The sequence below is a fragment of the Triticum aestivum genome, chromosome 4A, assembly GCF_018294505.1.
Source record: "Triticum aestivum cultivar Chinese Spring chromosome 4A, IWGSC CS RefSeq v2.1, whole genome shotgun sequence".
NCBI classification, from domain to species: Eukaryota; Viridiplantae; Streptophyta; class Magnoliopsida; order Poales; family Poaceae; genus Triticum; species Triticum aestivum.
The window spans coordinates 395,190,670-395,206,606 of NC_057803.1; positions in this window are offsets into that span (position 1 = coordinate 395,190,670).

Below are 15,937 nucleotides of genomic sequence, written 5' to 3' on the forward strand. Positions count from 1 at the left end.
TGACTCACAACTTGTCGTCCGCCAAGTGAACAAGAACTACCAAAGTCCATTGATGGAAGCATATGTTGATGAAGTGAGGAAGCTAGAAGAGCGCTTTGATGGCCTACAGATGGAGCATATCCCAAGAGCTCAGAATGACATTGCTGATGGCCTGTCAAAGTGCGCCGCACTGAAGTTACCTGTGGAACCAGGGATCTTTGTGCTCAAGTTGACTCAACCATCCGTAACACCATCAACTGGACAAAGCAAGAAGAGGAAGTTGGTTTCTGGTGACTACTTTCCGGCAGAGCTCCCCGAAGCCGCCGCCAAGAAAATCCCCAGGATCAACACCAAGGATGCTGAGGGGCAGTCTGCTCTGGCAAGCCTTATGGTTTGTTCCGTTGAAGCAGACGCTCCCGACAAGTTTTGCTCCGGCAAGCTTGCCGAGGAACATCAAGCTCCGGCAGGGCCGCAAGTCCTTGCCGTAGAAGCGGATGTTCCCGCAGCAGCAGATGTGCCTTTAGTCCTTGTTGTCGAGCCACAAGCTCCAGCATGGGCACAGCAGATTGTCCATTTCCTTCAGACAGGAGAACTTCCCGAAGAGCAAGAAGAAGCGGAAAAAGTAGCCCGACAGTCAAGTATGTACCAGTTTGTCGATAGCATACTGTACAGAAGAAGACTCAACGGTGTGAAATTGAAGTGTATTTTCCGGGAAGATGGACAAAAGCTGTTGGCAGAGATACATGGAGGCATATGTGGCCACCACATTGGCGCAAGAGCACTTGCCGGCAAAGCTTTCTTTTGGCCGACAGCCCTCCAGGATTCAACTGCACAAGTAACCAAGTGTGAAGCGTGCCAGTTCCACTCCAAACAGATACACCAGCCAGCTCAAGCTCTCCAGACGATCCCTTTATCCTGGCCATTTTCGGTCTGGGGGCTCGATATCCTCGGCCCTTTCCCCCGAGCTGTCGGAGGCTTTGAGTACTTGTACGTCGCGATCGACAAGTTCACAAAGTGGCCGGAAGTGCAGCCAGTGAGGAAGGTGACAGCACAGTCAGCAGTCAAGTTCTTCAGGTCAATTGTTTGCCGTTTCGGGATCCCTAACAGGATCATCACCGACAACGGCACGCAATTCACGAGCCCCACCTTCATGCAGTACGTCCAAGACCTTGGTGCCAAGGTCTGCTTCGCTTCTGTTGCTCATCCGAGAAGCAACGGTCAAGCAGAGAGGGCAAATGCTGAAGTGCTGCGCGGGCTCAAGACCAGAACTTTCGACAAGCTGCGCAAGCGCGGAAGAAACTAGATCGAGGAGCTGCCGGTGGTTCTTTGGTCGATCAGAATGACGCCAAATCGAGCCACTGGCCAGACGCCTTTTGCTCTAGTCTATGGAGCAGAGGCAGTTCTCCCCACGGAACTCGTATACGGATCGCCTCGAGTGCTCGCTTATGATGAGCTTGAGCAAGAACAGCTGCGACAAGACGACGCGCTGCTCGTTGAGGAAGATCGTCTTCAGGCTGCTGTACGAGCTGCTCGATACCAGCAAGCTTTGCGTCGCTACCATAGCCGCAAAGTTAAGGCCAGAAGCTTCGAGGAAGGCGACCTTGTTCTTCGGCGCGTTCAGTCCGCCAAGAATTCCAACAAGTTGACGCCGAAGTGGGAAGGCCCTTATCGGGTGAAACGAGTCACAAGGCCCGGCGCTGTCCGCCTTGAGACCGAAGATGGCATTCCGGTGAGCAACTCCTGGAACATAGAACATCTTCGTAAGTTTTTCCCGTAGGACGTGGTTGCCGGAACCCGTTCCGGCAACCACCTTTTGTACAAGTCTTGCCGCTGTTGCATGTAATCCTTTGTACAAAGCCGGGCGCAGATCCCGTGCATAAGTAAAACCCCATGTGCTCCGCACAACTTGTCCATTTCATGCATTAGTTTCTTTATTGCATGTGTTATCTGACGCTTTGTGCAGCACCTACATCCGGTAAGCAATAACGAGCCGAAGGGCTCCATATCTTTATTTTCTCTTCTTTCTTCTTTTTCAACAAAGGAAAATAAGGTTCCTCGCACACAAGTTTGCCGGGGGAAGGAGAAGGCGGTGGTATGGACCAGGCGTCGTTCAAGCAAAGTTTTACCTTGCCGGGAAGCAAACGACAGAAAAGCTAAGTTGCCAAAGTTTGAGCAATCAATTTTTAAATTTTTGAGTTATCTTCCTCGAACGACCCTGCTTTGTATGGAAAACCTATGCGCGGAGGAACCAACTCGTGGCTAGTTGCGCCCTTACTTTGTTTCGAGTCCGCTCAACAACTTAAGTGTGCTGCATCTAGTTGCGACAAGGTTTCTTGTCGGAAGCAGCACCGCCAGCAGGCTCCTGACGTTCCGCACTCAGCGCTCGTGGCTCGGGTGCCTGCGCCGACAAGTTCCCTAGAAGCATAGGGTAAAAACATACAAAGGAAGGAATCTAGTAGAGGAAATAACATAGCAATTGATAACAGAAATAAAGTTATATTACAAGATAACTTGTCGCAGCTCTAATATACTGTTTTCATAACATGATTAGCAGCGACAAGGGAAAAAGAAGAAAGGGGCGGCCTAGTCTACGCGATCGCCCTCAACCCTCTTGATCTCGCTCACCTTGTCCACAATGGGTGCGACAAGGGCCTTGAGTGCGTCTCGATCGGCGTCTGGCGGCAAGGACTTGAGGACGTTGGTGAAGCTGAGGCTTGGATTGCGGAAGGCCACCTTCATCAGCACCTTCTGGAGAACTCCGGCGTAGATTCTGCGCGACTCGTCGGCCAGCTGCTTTGGGATCCTCTCCCGGAGCCGCTGGAGTGCCGTCGCCACGCCCTTGAAGAACAGGCTGAGTTTGGCGCTGGGTTGGAGATTCTCGTCGGAGGGATACCCAAAGTCCTCCATCCCCAGCTGCGCCAGCTCCTCGTCGATGACTGCGGCAATATTCACCAGACCCTCGGTCCAGTGCTCCACAGTATCTCTGAATGGGTTCTGGGTAACTGCAATGCTCTCCAGCAGCGCCTTGTCAGCCTTGACCTTCTCCGACAAGGTCTTCTCCCGGCGTGGCCAGCTTCAACTCCAGGTCTACATTGGAATCCTTGGCGGCGCTGAGCTCCTTGCCCCTCTCAGCGAGAAGACCTTGCAGCTCACCGTGGGCGGCAGCATCCTTCTCACGCTCATGCTTGAGCGCGGCAAGCTCCTCGCCGCTCTTCCCAATGTTGGCCTCCAGCTGCGCCGCCTTCTCCTCCAGCTCTTTCTTGGCGGCCTCCGCGATTGCGGCAGCGTCCTTTGCTTCCTTGAGAGCCCCGCCAAGTGCTTGCTCGCGCTCGGTGAGCTCCTCCTTGTAGCTGTCGAGGTTGGCCTTCCGCTGCACCAATTCGCCTTCTCGCGCGGACTGCTTCTCGGCGGCCAGCCTTTGTTCCTCCTCAGCTTCGGCCTTCTCGAGAAGGAAGGCCGTGCGCTCCTCGGCAAGTCGCTCCCGCTCCTGTGCCAGGGACCAGAGAGCTTCTTGATTGTGGCCCCGGAGCTCCTCCGCGCGCTTCTCCATATCAACTCCCGCCTTCGCGACAAGCGCTTCCCGGGAAGCCAGCTTGGCTTGCCGTGCACGGTAGAGTGACAGCAGCTTCCGCAGCAGCTGCTCCTCCTCAGGCTCACCACTGCTGCTGCTAGGCGCGTCAACCAACGACAGTCCAGCGGAGGCGAGCACCTCCCCATCGAAAGTTTCCCCCTCGACCGGCGCCCTGGAGCTCGACGCCCAGGGTAGCTTGATGAAGATATCGTCGCCGGCCTTCAAGTAGGCGCCGGGCCCCGCAGCAGCGGCAGAGGGATCGGCGGTCGGCGCAGCGCCTGGCGCTCCTGCGGCCTCAGGGTCGCCAGTGCGATCGCCCGACCCCTCGCCGGCTTCTGCGGCGGCGGCCTTGGCGGCCTCTTCGTCGGCGGTCTCATCAGCACCGGCCCCTTCCTCGCCGGCACCCTCTGTCTCCATTGGCTCAGCAGCAGATGGGTCTGAAGAACGAAGAAGGGAGAAAAATCAATCAAAAATCCAAGAGAAGAAAATCAGAAGAAGAAGAACCTAAGGGAAAGTTTTTGGACAAGTGAATTACCTGTGCCAAGATCTGCAGTTGCGGTCTCGGCCGCCGTAGGATCAACGGTGCTGCCCCTTGCCGGAGAGCGCTCCCTTACCGGGAACTCCTCCCTTGGCGGCGTAGTCGAAGCAGATGGCACTTCGGGACCAGCTTTCGGGCGCTCCTGATATGGCTGCTCTGCTCCTACACAAATCAACAAGCAAGATATCAACAAAGGAAAAAGCACTCATGCGCGCCTGACAGCAGAAAGCTAACTATGAACTTACGCTGGGGGCTGCGCTGGGGGCTGCTTTGAGGAGTGGTTGCCGGGTCCGTCAAGGTGGTCTCGGACCCACCCCCTGCTGACACGGTGGGGTCATCTTCGATGACAATCACCGCGGCCTTGGCCCTCTTCGCCGCTCTCTGGGCCAGCGTCCTGAAAAGAAAGGAGTCCAGATTGAAGCAAGTCAGATACAAGATAAAAACAGCAAGATTGAAGAACTACAAGAGCACTAAAGAAACTTACTCTTCTTCCTCCTCGTCGGAGCTGAGCGCGGAAAGATCAAAGTCCGGCTCCCCTCCGGTGCGGCGAGGCGGAGGAGTAGGATCCCTTGCCCGCTTGGCGGGGGTGGTGGCGGTGACCCGGAAAGATCCCGCTCCAGTTGCCGCTGCTGCGTGAGGCGCTCCCGCGGCAACATTGCTTGCCGCGGTAGAGCGTGTCGCACGGCTCGGCGGCTGTTGAGCCGGCTGCCGCCCCGCTACGTCCGCGCCCCTGCGAAGACGCCTTCTTGGCGGGGCCCTGGGCTCCGCCTGCGGCAAGCTTTCTGAAGGCTCGGGCTCTTCCTCGCCGGCCTCGCTCGGCTCAGCTTCAGAGCCGGCAGGTTCTTCCTCGCCAATGAACTCTGCGCACTTGGTGAGGTTTGCCGCCTCTGCCGCCTCCGCCTCCTCCATAGTGAACCCGAACGCGCCCGCGGCAGCTGCGGCCGCAACCTCTTCCGCCCTAGTGGCGATGCGCTGCAGCTCCTCGTTGGTGGTGTCACGGGTGAGGCTCTTCTGCTCGTCAGCGCGGACCGGCACTTCTTCCAAGTTGTCGAAGAACGCTTGCACGACGTCATCCGCAGGCTCTTGCCAACTTGGAACGATTCCGTGTGAATCACACAACGGCATCATGGCACGGATCCGGTCAAGCGAAGAATTATTGCACAATGGAACGACGCCCCTCGCCAGCGTGAATGGGTGCTGGGGATCGCGTTTGAACAACTCCAGGAGCATTGCATCCAGCTCCATGACGGTGAAGCTGTAGTTGAGGCCCGGCCGCAGCCTCATGATGTCCGCCGAGTTCTTGAATTCCCAGGCGGGCCTCCCCCTCTCCTGCAGGGGGGCGATGCAGCGGCGGAGGAAATCTGCGCCTACAGCGCCTACAGTGAGCCCGGCAATCCTGAGGCGAAGGATCCTAATAATGGAGATCTTCAGCCTCTCGTCTTCTGGGGCCATGTTGCTCCAGTCATTGCAAGAGCACTATTGGAGCTTGGCGCACGGCGGTGAAGGGCTGCGGATTCTCCTCGACGATCCAGCACCACTCCGCTCTCCACTCCTCCCACTTGCTGCGGAGCTCACCCTCCAAGTACGCCTCCTTCTTGCCGACTCTCGAGATCCAGGCGATCCCTCCAGCAAGCGGCTCTCCTCTCTCTACCCGAGGTATGAAGAAGTGGCGGAAAAGGGCAACATTGGGGTGGACTCCGACAAAGTTTTCGCACAAATGTGCGAAAACTGCCATGGTCAGAACGGCGTTGGGGGTGAAATCAAGGAGGCGGAGGCCGTAGGTGTTCATGATATCGCAGAAGAACTCCGAGAAGGGCGGGCAGAGCCCGCAATAGAAGAACAGCACGAAGAATGGGTACCCGTTTGGAGCCAGTTCCGAAGCAGCGGATGGGAGTACCCTCGTGCGCGGGTGCGCACGCGTCTCCGTCTCCCAAAAGAGGTAGAAGTACTCCCTCAGCTCCTTCGCGCCGAGCTGGGGGGAGAAAATCGCCCGCTCCTTCCGCAGCGCCGCGAGCCGCTGCGCCTCGGCTGACTTCACGCCCTTTCCCTTATCGGCTTTCGGAGCCGTGGCGGAGGTGGTGGGGGAGGTCGACGGCGTTGGTGATGCTGGTGGCAATGGGGGGCGGAGCGCTGCTCTCTCGGCTTCGAGAAGAAGGGGGGAGCGGCGGAGGTTCGTGAAGATGGAGTGGTAGCAACCAGCGAGGGGGAACGAACTGCCCCTGTTTCATCTAGTATCATAAATGGGTTCTTTTATCAAGCCTACGAAACTAGGCGTCGGTGTACTAGAATAGGGGTACCCTAGTACCCCGAACTTGTGCACGGGCAGTTGCAGCACCCCGCGGCAAGGCTTGCTGGGCGAACGCCAAGATCCTCCGTGGTTCCCTTGGAGCCATTCAAGAACAAAGTATTTAAGCTCAGGAGACAAGGCCCCGGCAAGAGGAGCTTGCCGGGAAGGCCAACCAAGGCACTCCAAGGAACTTGCCGCGACGCGCCACGCGCTCCGGCAAGGCAACAAGGCCCCAGCAAGAGGAGCTTGCCGGGAAGGCCAACCAAGGCACCTCGAGGCCCGATGAATGACAAGCTTCCGGACCCGACAAGATAACAGCAACGGCAAGGCGCTTGCCGCGGCAGGCGGCCACTCTGTGCCCACGCTCCAGCGCATCCACCAACGTGTCGCTCTGGGGGCCTCTCCAGGTGCACGTGGTGGGAGGCTGTGCAGCCAGCGGTGCGCAGTGGCATGCGAAGCTGACAAGATCGCCATCGTGGCGAACGGTGGTGCCCCTAACGGTCCTTTTCTGCACTGTTTGGGCAACTCAGACGGGCATTTAATGCCCATGTCCCCTGCCGTCAGGGTTAGGTAGGGTGCACTATACAAGTAACTGTACCAACCACCTCACTTTTTTACATTTGTACCCTTCTCTGCGTTGCCACCTGTCGGTGACCCCTTGAGCATATAAAAGGAGGCCCATGCGCAACGTAGAAGAGGTTCGAGTCATTCATAAGCCAGAAAACGCTCTCTCTCTGGAGCAAGAACACAAGACAATCAGACAAGCAGCAGTAGGAGTGTTATCTCTCCGGAGAGCTCCGAAGCTGGGTAAACCACTCGTGTGCTTCGCCTCGATCTGCTCTTTGTGCGATCTCCGCCCCCCGCCGAACCGAAAGGGGCTCGGTCCGCCGGCCCCATAGGTGTTCGTGGATTCAGTTTCCCCGACACTAGGGTGAACTCTAATCATCTTAAGATCTTCATGGTTGCTACTAGAAGTGGCACCCTTATTCTTAGAAACATATCTAGACTTGGTATTCTTACTAGGAGGACTCTTTTCAATAGTTTTAATGGAAGAAAAATCTGAGCTCAAGTTACTAAAATTTTCTTCCAACTTATCAATGTTGGGTAATGTAGGATGCAACTTCAAAAAAATTCCTACGATCATGCAAGATCTAACTAGGAGATGCATAGCAAAGAGAGGGGGGATTGTGTCCACGTACCCTCGTAGACCAAAAGCGGAAGCATTAGGTTAACGTGGTTGATATAGTCAAACATCTTCGTGATCCAACCGATCAAGTACCGAATGTTCGACACCTCTGAGTTCAGCACACGTTCATCTCGATGACGTCCCTCGAAGTCTTGATCCAGCAAAGTATCAAGGGAGAGTTTCGTCAGCACGACGGCATGGTGACGGTGATGGTGATGTGGTCCATGCAGGGCTTCGCCTAAGTAGTATGACAAATATGACCAGAGGAGTAAACTGTGGAGGGGGCACCGCACATGGCTAAGAAACAACTGTTGTGTTTTGGGGTGCCCTTGCCCCCGTATATAAAGGAGAAGAGGGAGGAGGCCGAACAAGGGGCGCGCCATAGGGGGGGAACCGACTAGGACTCCTAGTCCAAGACGGCCCCCCTTCCTTTCTTTCGGAGGGGAAAGGGGAAGGAGAGGAGAGGGTGAAGGAAAGGGGGGCCGCGCCCCCTTCCCTTTGTCCAATTAAGGCAACCCATGGGGCGGTGGGGGCGCGCCTCCCCTTGTGGGCTTCCCTCTCTCTCCGCCTATGGCCCATCTAGGCCCATTACTTCCCCGGGGGGTGTAGCGAACAGACCTCAAACAGTCTGATCTCTGTGCTCCGGTGTCTTCCCTGGATCAGTAATGCTGACACCACACAGTACTCGAAGGATTTATAGCAGAGTAGCAATCACACACTTATTACATCGAGTGTCTCAAGAGAGAACTTATTACAATAAATATGGCTTAAGGCCATCTAATAACGATAACAGCGGAAGGCTTGGAAGATAAGTGAGTCCATCAACTCCAACGGCATCACTGAGTATAGAACCATGACCTAAAAACTCCTTAATCGTCATCTGAAAAGTCTGCAACATTAACGTTGCAGCCCGAAAACGGGTCAGCACATGGAATATGCTGGCAAGGTAACACATAGAGAGTAATGGAATGAAACAACTATACTATATGCATATTTGGCTGGTGGAAAGCTCTATGGTTACCGTTTTGCGTAAAGCCAATTTTTCCCTACTTCAAAGGAATAAAATTTTAATTACTATCAAGGTGGTTGTTAAACATTGAGAATGGTTGACAACATTCCCAATCCCAATTAAGTATCATCATTAAAACCCAACAATATTAATTAAAGTAACATGATGAGATTCACATGATAATCCAAGTACTAGATACTCAAGATGTCCATAACCGGGGGCACGGCTAACCATGATTAGTTTGTTACACTCTGCAGAGGTTTCGCACTTTTCCCCACAAGACTCGATCGCCTCCGTTTGTTTTCTCGCACTACATGGTGTTTGAGAAGACGGATGACCGAGACATAGTCTTTCAGAAGCGCTAGCACCTTACGATCGGGTAGACCGTACCACCTACATCCCCTACATCTGCTAGTCTACCACTGTAAGAGTTCGCACAACTTAGTCAACTATGCTAGAGCCCATAATAGCTTGTGGCTGCACATGGAAGTTTCTAGTATGAATAGTCTCATGATCCCTTTGAGCCTGGGTGGCGGTCCAAAAGAAAACAGGCAAGTCCTGGAATACCCAGGTGCCTCAATCCACCCAGATGTGTGTTTAAGTTGCCACCTTAGATAAACCATTAATTATCAATCTCACATCTGTCATGGATATCACTCACCCAATCCACGTCTACTAGCATAGCATGGCATAATAAGCAAACGTAGAAGTAACTCCCAAAGGTTTGATAATAAACAGGTAATAGGTACTACCTCATCTACTTCCCATCCCACAATTTAATTAGATCCTAATCATGCAATGTGTGAGGATTGATCTTATGCAATAAAACTGGGTAGTAGAAAAGGTATGATCAAAGTGTTACTTGCCTTGCTAATGATCCGCGAAACCTAACGATTCGAAGTAACAAGCGGCGCACTCCGGATACTCTATCGCAGACAAACAAACAAGCATACAATAAGTACTCATCTAATGCACAGGTAAAACTCAAATAAGAGATCTAACCAGAAGGTTCAACTTAAGAACTCCGGTTGGCAAAAAGAATCAAATCGAACGAAGCAACGAAAGTCAAACGGCGAATGAAAACAACTTCGTTCTAGTAATCTGTATCTAGGGCAAGTTTTACAGTAGCAAAATCTTGTTTAAGTTGGTTAAACGGATAGAGGGTTTCGAGACGAAACTCTAGGCGCTTGAATCGCCTGATTCCGATAAACGAGCGAAAAGTTATACTAAAACGAAAATCGGATCAGGAATCGCAATCAAAAAAATCGCGGATTTAATCCGAGAAAAAGAAAACGATGAACGGATTAACGAACGAACGTTCGTTATCTAGATCTAAATGATGAACGTGTTCGTTTAAATGAACAAACGAGCGAACGCTCGCTATTTAACCTAAACCGAAAAAACCGATCTAAAAAAAATGAAAACTAAAAAAGCCGAAAAAAACCGACGGAAAACCAATCGGTTTCCTAAAAAACGGGTGGCGCGGATTACGAGGCGGCGGCAAACCTCGGCGGCGGGCGGCGGCGCTGGCGGCGGCGGGCGCGGGCGGCTGGGGCGGCTCGGGGCTGGGGCTAGGGTTCCTCCCCGGGGGGCTGGGCCGGCTTTTAAAGCCTGCCAGGCCAGAGTCCTATCCGGACACGGCCCGGTTAGGTCGGTTCCTTTTTTTTTAAAATATTCCGCTCGGAAGAAAAATAAAAAGAAATACTAAACGGACTCCAAAAATCCCGAAATAAATTTTCCCGGGCTTCTAAAATCAAGCCCGACAAAGTGAACATTTATTTGGGCCCTAAATGCAATTTTGAAGAACGCACATTTTTCCTAAATTCAAATAAAACACTGAAAAACTCCAAAATAAAATCTTGTTTGATTTTATTATTAAATCCTCAATATTTCTTTATTTTGGGAAAGTCATTTTATTCCCTCTCTCATATTTTTGTAATAGCAATAATTGATGATAAAATAAATAAAATCAAATGATCGTATTCTCAAAATTTGAGAAAACTCAAATATGAAAATAACGAAATCCCCAACTCTCTCCGTGGGTCATTGAGTTGCGTAGAATTTTCTAGGATCAACCAAAATGCAAAAGTAAAATATGATATGCAATGATGATCTAATATATAACATTCCAAATTGAAAATTTGGGATGTTACAAACCTACCCCCCCCCTTAAGATGAATCTCGCCCTCGAGATTCGGGTTGGCTAGAAAATAGGTGAGGGTGGTCTTTGAGCAAATCTTCCTCTCGCTCCCAGGTGGCTTCATCATCCGTGTGGTGGCTCCACTGAACTTTGCAAAACTTGATAACCTTGCTGCGAGTAACTCGGCTGGCAAACTCGAGGATCTTAATTGGTTTCTCCTCGTAGGTCAAATCAGTATCCAACTGAATAGTTTCCAAAGGCACTGTATCTCTCAACGATACGTCAGCCATCTCCGCGTGACACTTCTTTAACTGAGAAACATGGAACACATCATGTACTACTGACAATCCTTCGGGCAATTCCAATCTGTAGGCTACTTCCCCCATACGTTCCAATACTCGATATGGTCCTACAAATCGTGGTGCTAACTTCCCTTTAACTCCAAAACGCTTTGTTCCCCGAAGTGGAGATACTCGAAGATAAGCTCTATCCCCGACTTCATAAACTGTCTCCTTGCGTTTAGAATCCGCATAACTCTTCTGTCAGGACTGGGCTACGTTGAGCCTATCGCGAATCAATTTCACCTTCTGTTCAGACTCTTAAATCAAGTCAGGTCCAAACAACTGGCGGTCTCCAACTTCGTCCCACGACAGCGGTGTCCTGCACCTCCTTCCGTACAAAGCTTCAAAAGGGGCCATCTTTAGACTGGTTTGATAACTGTTGTTGTAAGAGAACTCTGCATATGGCAAATTATCGTCCCAACTAGATCCGTAATCTAGCGCACAAGCTCTTAGCATATCCTCCAAAATCTGATTGACTCTCTCGGTCTGTACATCTGTCTGTGGATGAAAAGCTGTACTGAATTCTAGCCTGGTGCCCAAAGTTTCGTGCAACTGCTTCCAGAACTTTGAGGTAAACTGGGTTCCTCTATCTGATACGATACTCCTCGGAACTCCATGCAGACATACTATTCTGGTCATGTATATCTTTGCCAACTTAGCACTGGTGTCAGTGGTCTTTACTGGGATGAAATGAGCTACTTTCGTCAATCGATCAACTACAACCCAAATTGAGTCATAGCCTGAACGAGTCCTCGGCAATACTGTGATAAAATCCATGCCTAACTTATCCCACTTCCATTCGGGCATCGGCAATGGTTGTAACAATCCTGCTGGCTTCTGATGCTCTGCCTTTACTCTCTGGCATACATCACAAACTGCTACATACTCCGCAATATCCTTCTTCATTCCCGTCCACCAGAAAATATCCTTGAAATCCAAATACATCTTGGTATTTCCTAGGTGAATTGAATACGGTGAATCGTGTGCCTCTTGCAAAATCAACTTCCTGATCTCCGGGTTATTGGGCACGTAAACACGGTCTTCAAACCATAGGGTATCGTGCTCATCCTCACGAAATCCTTTAGCTTTTCCTTTGCTCAGTTTCTCCTTTATAGCGGCAATCTCTTTGTCAGTTCTCTGAGCTTCTCTGATTCTATCCATCAAAGTTGACTGAATCTCTAGTGCTGCTACATAGCCTCTCGGAACTATTTCCACACATAGTTCACGAAGATTTTCTGCTCACTCCTTGGGTATCCCTCCCATCATTAACGTATTGACATGGCTCTTACGGCTTAACGCGTCAGCTACTACATTAGCCTTTCCGGGGTGATAGTGCAATTTCATATCATAATCTTTGATAAGCTCCAACCATCTCCTTTGTCTGAGATTCAACTCCTTCTGTGTGAAAATGTACTTCAAACTCTTATGATCCGTGTACACCTCACAATGGTTTCCAATGAGGAAATGTCTCCATGTCTTCAATGCATCCACTATGGCTGCTAACTCCAAATCATGCGTGGCATAATTCAACTCATGGGGCTTCAATTGTCTTGAGGCATATGAAACACCTCTCCCTTCCTGCATAAGCACTTCTCCAAGTCCTCGACGTGAAGCGTCACAATACACCTCATAATCTTTGGTCTGGTCTGGCAAAATCAACACTAGTGAGGTAATCAAGCGTTTTTTCAACTCCTGAAAACTAGCCTCACACTCCTCCGTCCATATGAACTTGGTATCTTTCTTCAACAACTCCGTCATAGGCTTCGCAATCTTTGAGAAATTCTCAATAAACCTCCGGTAGTATCCTGCGAGTCCAAGAAAACTCCGGATCTCTCCAACTGTTGTTGGGGCTTCCCACTTGGTCACAGTTTCAACTTTAGCGGGATCTACTGCTATACCTTATCCGGATATAACGTGTCTGAGGAATCCTACTTCCTTCAACCAAAACTCACATTTGCTGAACTTGGCATATAATTGGTGTTCTCTGAGCTTTCCAAGTACCAAACGCAAATGCTCCTTATGCTCCTCTTCATTCATCGAATATACCAGGATATCATCAATGAACACTACAACAAACTTATCCAAAAACTCCATAAACACTTTGTTCATCATGTTCATAAAATAGGCAGGCGCGTTAGTCAGACCAAATGACATAACGGTATACTCATACAGCCCATACCTGGTGGTAAAAGTTGTCTTCGGAATATCCTGTTCTCGAATCTTCAACTGGTGGTATCCTGATCACAAATCGATCTTGGAAAATACTTTAGCTCCTTGCAATCGGTCAAACAGATCGTTGATCATTGGTAGTGGGTACTTGTTCTTGATCGTTACCTCGTTCAATCCTCGATAATCAACAACCATCCTTAATGATCCATCCTTCTTGTCCACTAGAAGTACTGGCGATCCCCAAGGCAAAGAACTTGGGCGAATATATCCCTTATCCAGTAACTCCTTAATCTGCTTCTTAATTTCCACCAAATCCTTTGCTGGCATCCTATATGGTCTCTTTGATATTGGCCCAGTGCCCGGCAATAGCTCAATCAAAAACTCAATATCTCTATCTGGTGGCATGCCTGGCAACTCTTCTAGAAATACATCAGGGAAATCCCTTACCACTGGTACTTCATCCTGCACAACTCCTGTTAGGCAATTTACTTGGGTCCTCTTTGGCACATGCCGGGATACATACTTGATCCTTCTCCCTTCTGGTGTGGTAAGCAAAATTGACTTACTAGCACACTCAATATTCCCTTCATACTTTGATAACCAATCCATGCCTAATATCACATCCAATCCTTGAGATTCCAATACTACTAGGTCTGAGGGAAAAACATAGTTACCAATCCTTAATGGTAACCGATTACACCATAGACTAGCCACATACTCTGCTCCTGGAGAGGTTACTAACATGGGTGACCTAAGGGCTTGGGTTGGTAGGTTATACTTATCCACAAATCCCCTTGAGATGTATGAATGTGATGCTCCTGTATCAAAAAGAACGAGTGCAGTAAATGACTTAACCAAAAACTTACCTATTACTGCATCGGGCTGAGCTTCAACCTCCTCCACGCTAACGTGGTTCACCTATCCCCTGTTGAAAGGGTTCAGCTTCTTCCCAGAACTTCCATTGCCATTTTGGCCTTCAGGACATTCATTGGCATAATGTCTTGGCTTCGAACACTTATAGCAAGTGACTTGGCTCAAGTCCTTCTTGGCTGGGGTTGATGGGTTGGTGCGGTTCTGGCCGTTGCTTCCTCCATTGCCATTACCATTCTTAGTGCCATTGTGATTGTGCGAGCTACCTCCCCCATGGGTATGCTGAAAATGTCCTCCTGGTCTAGGGGTAAAACGTGGCTTCTGTTGAGCCCCTGAATTGTACTTTCCTTATCCATACTTCCTCTTGCGATTCTCAATTTACTGCTGCTTCCCTTCAATCATAAGAGCACGATCTACCAACTCCTGGTAGTTGTTGAAGGTGGCTACCATCAACTGCATGCTCAACTCATCATTCAGTCCTTCCAGAAACTTCTCCTGCTTAGCTGCATCCGTAGCAACATCATCTGGGGCATAACGTGCTAGCTTACTAAACTCCTCCACATACTGGCCAATTGTCCGTCCTCCTTGGCGCAAGTTACGAAACTCACGCTTCTTCATGGCCATAGCTCCTGCTGAAACATGGGCAGTATGGAAAGCCTGCTGAAACTGGTCCCATGTGACAGTGTCGACTGGGAAGGTGGCTGTGAAATTCTCCCACCATGATGCTATGGGTCCTTCTAACTGATGTGCGGCAAACTTCACCTTCTCTGCATCTGTGCATCCTGTTGTGGTCAACTCCCTAGCTGTCTTGCGGAGCCAATCATCCGCTACTATTGGCTCGGTGCTACTGGAAAACACCGGCGGATTCAGCCTAAGAAAACGGGCTAAGTGGTCAACAGGTGGTGGTGGTGGTGGTGGGTTGTTGTTGTTCCCCTGATTCTGATTCTAGACTAGCAACTGCATCAATGTGTTCTGCTGCTGGATCAACTGGGTGAGCTCCGGTGGAAAGGCAAATCCGGGGTCACGTCTCGGAGGCATCTGAGGGTTTAGAAAAGATGAGATATAAGAATAGAGAGGGTCTAAAGAGAAAACACTACCCATATGCACATGAGGCAAAAGCAAACAATTCACTTCAATCAATCAAACAAGGGCATACAATCAATCTAACTATCGCAAAAGTGCTCGGACTACTATATTTACATGGTGGACTACTACTATTGGTGAGGTGGTCTATTAGAAATATTCTACGGTTGTTGACTCCATAATATCTGCTCCAGCTTCATCAACATAATCATCATCACTACTATCTGCTTCCGAGTCGGTGCCGTCGATGATGATGTAGTCTTTCGGGCTAATCTCCTTGGGTTCTTCGTCTTCCTCTACTGGCGTCGGGCCTCCCATAAATATTCCAATCTTCTTTGTTAAGTCGGCATTCTTATCCACCAATACTTCAATTTCCTCTTCATAATCTTCACGTGTAGCCTTGAGTTCTTCCTCCAGTTCCTTGATTCTCATCTTAGCCTTCTTCAGATCTATCATGTTGGCGCACATCTGGTTCTCCTATCGTCGAATGTGCTGGTTTAACTCTTGGATAAAAGCTGCAATTGATCTATCATTCCTGGTGCTGATCATCTCCCAGTGTTCATCTTGGCACCCACAAATCTGGTAGATAGTATCCCTGAGATCCTTGCGGTAGACTTCTCCAATGCGTCCCATGGCGATGTGAGCTGCCATGCTCTTTCCTAGACTCCAAGTTGGTGCATCAAAAGAAAATTCTATGGGCTCAGTGACTGGCATGAACGTCCTTCCTGGAACTTGAACTTGAATCATCCAGCGCTCTTCTTCAG